The following is a 6,705-nucleotide window of genomic DNA, read 5'->3' as shown; positions in this document are numbered from 1 at the left end:
GGGTTATTTACCTGTCGGTCACTCCACTCTGACACCTTACAAGGCCTTTGGTTTTACTGTGAACACCCTGTTGATATAGTCAGTGTTTCTATAGTTGTGTATTATACGCTGTTGTGTGTGTACTTTTGTCAAGGCAACAGATTCACTCTTCCTGTTTATATTTTTATGCAGTGTCAGTGTAGCTTTACTGATGAAAGTTGTAGTTTAGAAACGTTTACACATAAAATCTGTCATGGATATGTCCAGGTCGCCTGTTAAATAATTATTAATCATTTTGGATGATTTTATTTTCACTTCTAAAGAAAAAAAAACAGGGTTTAAAGACATCTGAGGATTATTTTTATGATCATTAAGCCATGTTTATCCTTATTATTAACCCAAAAGTTATATAAAGTGTATGTATGTAAACATTTTTATTTAAATTTTTATGTTTGTTACCTTCAGGAACCAAAAAAAAAAGTGTGTGTGTGTATATATATATATATATATATATATATATATATATATATATATATATATATATATATATATATATATATTTGGATGGCTGTAATCATAAATATTAATAATTATTTTATGTAGCATTTACAGTTGTACATAAATGTATTCAACTGAGGTTGCCTATGTTTATTTTTAATTATTTTACGGTACACTTCTTACCTTGAAGTCCTAAAAATAATGTCACAATACCAAAAATAAATATTACTGCATTAGTTATACAATTCATTTCATTTAAAATATATAATAATTTATATTGCGATATATAATATAATTTTATTTTTTATTGCCTTCAGAATCCAAAAAAAGTAAATAAATGAGAAATTTGGATGGCTGTAATCATACATATTAATAATTATTTCATGCAGCATTTCAAATGGTGTTTAAATTTATTCAATTGATGCTGCTTATGTTTATTTTTAATTATTTTACAGTATATTTATCAACTTGAAGTCCTAAAAATAAACTCACAATAAAAAAAGACAAATTACTGCATTAGTCAAACACATTTATTTATTTTTAATATTTAATCATTTGTAATATATATTACTATTATTTATATTTTATGATTGTTGCCTTCAAAAACCAAAAAGTAAATATATGAGAATTTTGGATGGCTGTATTCGTAAATATTAATAATTATTTCATGCAGCATTTACAATTGTATATAAATGTATTCAATTGATGCTGCTTATGTTTATTTTTAATTATTTTACATTACATTGATCAAATTGAAGCCCTAAAAATAGTCACAATAAGAAAAAACGAATTACTGCATTAGTCAAACACATTTTTTATTTTAAAATATATAATAATTTCTAATATACATTACTATTTTTATTAATATTTTGTGTTTGTAGCGTTCAGAAACAAACAAAAATGTAAAAAATTAGAATTTTTGGATGGCTGTAATTATAAATAATAATTATTATTTCATGCAGTATTTACAATTTTGTACAAATGTATTCAATTGATGCTGCCTATGTTTATTTTTAATTATTTTAAAGTTCGTTTATCAAATTGAAGCCCTAAAAATAATGTCACAATAACAAAAAGACAAATTACTGCATTAGTCAAACACATTTTTTTAATTAATGATATACAATAATTTCTAATATATTATTATTATCATTTATATTTTATGTTTGTTGCCTTCAGAAACTAAAAAAAGTAAATATATAATAATTTTTGGTGGCTGTAATCATAAATATAAACAATTATTTCATGCAGCAATTTCAGTTGTATATAAAGGTATTTAATTAATGCTGCTTTTATTTTTAATTATTTTGATATTTATTTAATTATCAAATTGAAGTAAAAATAATGAAAATAAAAAAATTGATTTATGATATATAATAATTTCTAATATATTTATATATATATATATATATATATATATATATATATATATATATATATATATATATATATATATATATATATATATATATATATATAAAACATTTAGTTAGTTTGTTTGTTTGATTGTTGTTGTTTTAAAGAGTAACTAAAAGATGTAACCTGGACATTTTCATGACATTTTATCCTTCACCCTGACAGTATCTACATAGCATCCCCTTTAGATCGACCTTAAAACTTTGCAATTAAATAAGCTACCTTAGGCAGTTAGCAAGCCACCGTTTGCATTGTCATTGTGCCACACTTTACTACTTTCGCTCTGTTTTCCTGCTTTTGTCTGTGTCGGAGGGAAGGTGGAAATACAAGTGTCACTTCAGCCGTGCCTGGACTTTTGTTTCATTCTGAGCCCCATTGCATGCGTGTGTTCAGAGAATCTCCACCGAGATGAGGGACGGAGGGGACGTTTTTAATTGAGAACTGTGAATGGAATAGGTGTAGCACATGCCAGATAAGATAAACTAGCCCTGCTTGATCAGTGTTAGGCAGGATTACAATACCAGATGTTTTACGCACATTGTTATTATTTTTATTATTTCATTAACTGTTATATCTCTCTTTTGTTGTTTGGATTTGTGCTTTAATCAAGAGTGTGGATTCTGGAGGGCGGGGCCCTCGTTTGATTGACAGCTCCATCATATGTTTGGTTTAAATTCCAATAGAGACTGAAGTGATGAAGCAGAGAACATGAAGTTCCTTGTGTTTAGAGGAAAACTGATATTAAAATATAACCTGACATTCATCTTTTGGTTTGTTGTCATTCCATTGTTGGTTTGCGTGTCCATGTTGAGCATCCCTTGTGTTTTGCTTTTGCCATTTGATATGCTAGGACATGACATGAAACCCAGCCTGATATATATATATATATATATATAGCATGTTAATAGTGAAATTAATTTTGAAATGTGATATGCAAATATGCATGGCATATTTAAAAGCACTTTGACTTAACATTGAACTTTGATGTATTAATTGAAAGTGGTTTTTAAAGAGCCACTATTACGCATTAAAAAAGGGTCTTATTTTGGTTTTAGGAGTTTCCAACAACAGGCTGATATGCATGCAAGGTCAAAGAACACGGTCTTATAATCTGCATTTATTTTTACCTAATTATCCCAGAGACTCCCATATGAATTGTTCAGCGATTCATTTGTTCCCAAACCCCTCCTTAGCGCAATGCTAATCTGTGCTGATTGGACCAATGACAGCCTGTTGCGATTTTGCATTCAGTGCGAGACAGAGAGAAATGCCCACCACGGCTTATCAACAATTTTGAAGTAGTCAGAGTGCAGTGTGTATGTGTGAGCATACCTGCCAACACTCCTGTTTTTCCCGGGATTCTCCGGTATTTCAGACCCATTTCAAAGACCCTCTGACTTCAACAGTATGTCATGGTGAATGCAAATCTAAATAATTAAAGGCATTGCCATTTTACATTTTGCTATTTTTGGATATTACATTTCAAATTGAATTTTGCCATTCGTGTTTTCATATATTTCGATCTTAGTATATTAATTAATGAAAGATTCGCTAATATGCAAGTAGAACCAAATGTGGAATCGTAAAAGCTGCAAAATTTGGAGGAGTATAGCAGAATTATTTATTCATAAATTTTAATAACTTTCAACATTTTACATGTTCACGGTTCCCAGATATCAATAAATGCATCTTAACGTGAAACTAAAGCATCGACCAAACCAAAATGTAATTTTTGCTTGTGTCATTTGAACAGAAATCTGCAAGAAATGCTTTTCCTGTTTAGAGTTTTTGCCTTGTTTCTTGTCCAAATATCAAAAGATTCTTAAATCAAGAGGCATTTTCTGCACAAGTAAAAATAAAGCTTTGTTTTCAGAAATAATAAGTCAAATTTAAGTGAGCTTAGCCCTTAAGTCAAGCTACTTATGGTAAAATAATCTTGTTTTGAGTTTGAAATAAGTTTATTTTATTTACCCCATTATGACATTTTATTTTGCTTGTCAGCATAATTTTTACTTATTTATGAAAACAAAACAATATTTGTCTAGAAAATGCTTCTTGCTTTTTTAGATAATTGGACTTTAAACAAGACAAAAAATCTTACCAAAACGGCTTACGTGTACAAAATGTTACAACCTAAACGTCTCCTCTCCTTGGTTCAGTACTTCTGTTTTCATTTCCACCAAAGGTTTCAATCTCTCAGCAGCTTTCAGTTCACAAATCCAGAAGGCATGTTGGTCAAAGTATTTTGCAAAACCAAACCATTTGCATGTAATTTGACTCCAACCAGAAAGTTTGAGCTGTTAACCTGAAACGCATAATACTTTTATACGTTCATAGATAAATTTGGATATCAAGTTTTTAGACAAATTTTTTTTTTGCCAAAATTGGTACAGATCTTAATTAATTGGAGCCTCACAAAAATCACCAAACACATTTTAGATGTTCATTGTGATTCTCCAAAAACAAAACAAAACAGCAGATGAAGACGCATTATAGAAAATAGCCAAAACAGCTTAGACCAGCCTAGGCTGGTTTGCTGGTTTTAGCTGGTCATCCAGGCTTGTTTTAAAGGGGTTTTGGTCATTCCAGGCTGGTTTCCAGCATTTCCAGCCTGGTCTTAGCTTGTCAGGCTGAGAGATGACCAACTTGACTAGCCTAGCCAGACTGGGAGCCCAGCCAAAACGAGCCATGTCAAGTTTAAACCACGCTGGTCAAGCTGGTTTTAGATGGTTTAGGGTGGTCATTTTCCAGCTTGACCAGCTAAAACCAGGCTAGAAATGACTGGGAAACCATCCAGAAAATGGCCAAAACCCCTCTAAAACCAGGCTGGTCAATCAGCTAAAACCAGCCAACCAGCTTAGGCTGGTTAAAGCTGTTTTTTTTCAGCAGGGAATGGATATATTGAGGTTTTGTGCATTACATGATTCCATGTTGATTAATTTAATTAAAGTTCCGTGTTCTTGTTGCATGCTTTAAAGTTATAAAAAAAATTGAGAATGTGCTTCTTATTATTTTATTCACGTGTTCTTCCACTTTTCCAACCACCGCTAGGGGCGCTGCATAAGCAAAACAAATCCGATTACCTCTCTACAATCGAGCTTCCGTCGTTGTGTTTGTCTCTTCCATTCATACTTTATTTATCACTCAATTCATAATCAATCTACGATGGACTTTCCATTCATCTGACATATTTATTCATATCTGAAGAAGGTAAGAAAATGCCGCCATATTTTGTGCTGACGACGGCAGGTGCATGAGCGTGCGGGCGCGTGAACTGAATGCATGTGAATATTATTAAGCACTTTGAATGTGGGACTTAGTGTTTTTTACTTGGTGAAAGTGTCCACAGAGAGGCAAGCATGCGACCTGGGGGATCTCTCCTGTCCTGATGCATGTTACAGGGACAAAAACCGCATGGTACAGGGTTCGCTTTTATTCTGTATGTGCAAACTTTATGGGAAGCTAACTCAAATGAAAGCAAAGCGGCGCTCTGTTTAAAATGACAGTCAGGAATCATTCACTCACACTGTTGACATTCAGACCTTGTTGACTTTCTCAAACGGGAGGGTGTGTTCGCTTAAATTCTTTACTAAAAGGTTTTCTTGTTTTTGTATGTTTGCCATGTTTTCCGTTTAAAATACAAAAGATAAAACAAAAGTTTTGAAGGGATAGCTCACCCAATTAGATCTCAGGCCATGAAATATGTTGCTACCTTTTTTTTTCTTCAGTTAAAGTATTTAAAGTCATTAATTTACTGTGTTTAATAGTAAATTTAAATAAACGCAAAACTTTAGATAACGCAAAACTTTGCAAGGGAATGCAAAACATCTTTGCGAGGGAACACAAAACATCTTTGCGAGATAACGCAAAACTTTGCGAGGAAACGCGAAACATCTTTGCGAAGGAACGAAAAACATCTCTGCGAGATAACGCAAAACTTTGCGAGGGAACGCAAAACATCTTTGCGAAGGAACGCAAAACATCTTTGCGAGATAATGCAAAACTTTGCGAGGGAACGCGAAACATCTTTGCGAAGGAACGAAAAACATCTGCGAGATAACGCAAAACTTTGCGATGGAACGCAAAACATCTTTGCGAGATAACGCAAAACTTTGCGAGGGAACGCAAAACATCTTTGCGAGATAACGCAAAACTTTGTGAGGGAACGCGAAACATCTTTGCGAAGGAACGAAAAACATCTGCGAGATAACGCAAAACTTTGCGATGGAACGCAAAACATCTTTGCGAGATAACGCAAAACTGCGAGGGAACGCAAAACATCTTTGCGAGATAACGCAAAACTTTGCGAAGGAACGCAAAACATCTTTGCGAGATAACGCAAAACATCTTCGCGAGGGAACACAAAACATCTTTGCGAGATAACGCAAAACTTTGCGAGGGAATGCAAAACATCTTTGGGAGGGAATGCAAAACATCTTTGCGAGATAACGCAAAACTTTGCGAGGGAATGCAAAACATCTTTGCAAGGAAACGCAAAACATCTTTGCGAGATAACACAGAACTTTGCGAGGGAATGCAAAACATCTTTGCGAGGGTACGCAAAACATCTTTGCGAGATAACGCAAAACTTTGCGAGGGAACGCAAAACTTTGCGAGGGAACGCCAAACATCTTTGCGAGAGAACGCAAAACATCTTTGCGAGGAACGCAAAACATCTTTGCGGAAGAACGCAAAACTTTGCGAGAGAACGCAAAAACTTAGAAATGTATATTTTTCTCTCACCCATTTTTTTTCACCCATTTTTTTCTTTCCACTACGTCCCGTCCGGGGTTCCGTAGTTTTCAGTTATGG

At 33.2% G+C, this 6,705-nt stretch overlaps 1 long non-coding RNA gene across 1 annotated transcript in view; it reads right to left on the bottom strand.

Moving 5' to 3' along the window:
* Positions 1–2,431: 2,431 nt before the first annotated feature.
* LOC147835496 (uncharacterized) overlaps positions 2,432–6,705 on the bottom strand; it is a 5,229-nt gene continuing 955 nt past the window's right edge. The window contains exons 1-2 of the long non-coding RNA XR_015497489.1: positions 6,591–6,705; positions 2,432–6,283 (exon numbers count right to left, since the gene is read on the bottom strand). The exon at positions 6,591–6,705 is cut by the window's right edge and continues 955 nt beyond it. This is a non-coding gene — a long non-coding RNA (uncharacterized LOC147835496). The remainder of the gene's footprint in view (positions 6,284–6,590) is intronic.

The sequence above is a fragment of the Danio rerio genome, chromosome 8 (assembly GCF_052040795.2).
Source record: "Danio rerio strain M-AB ecotype USA chromosome 8, GRCz13ab, whole genome shotgun sequence".
NCBI lineage: Eukaryota > Metazoa > Chordata > Actinopteri > Cypriniformes > Danionidae > Danio > Danio rerio.
This window is presented reverse-complemented; position numbering and strand designations above follow the sequence as displayed.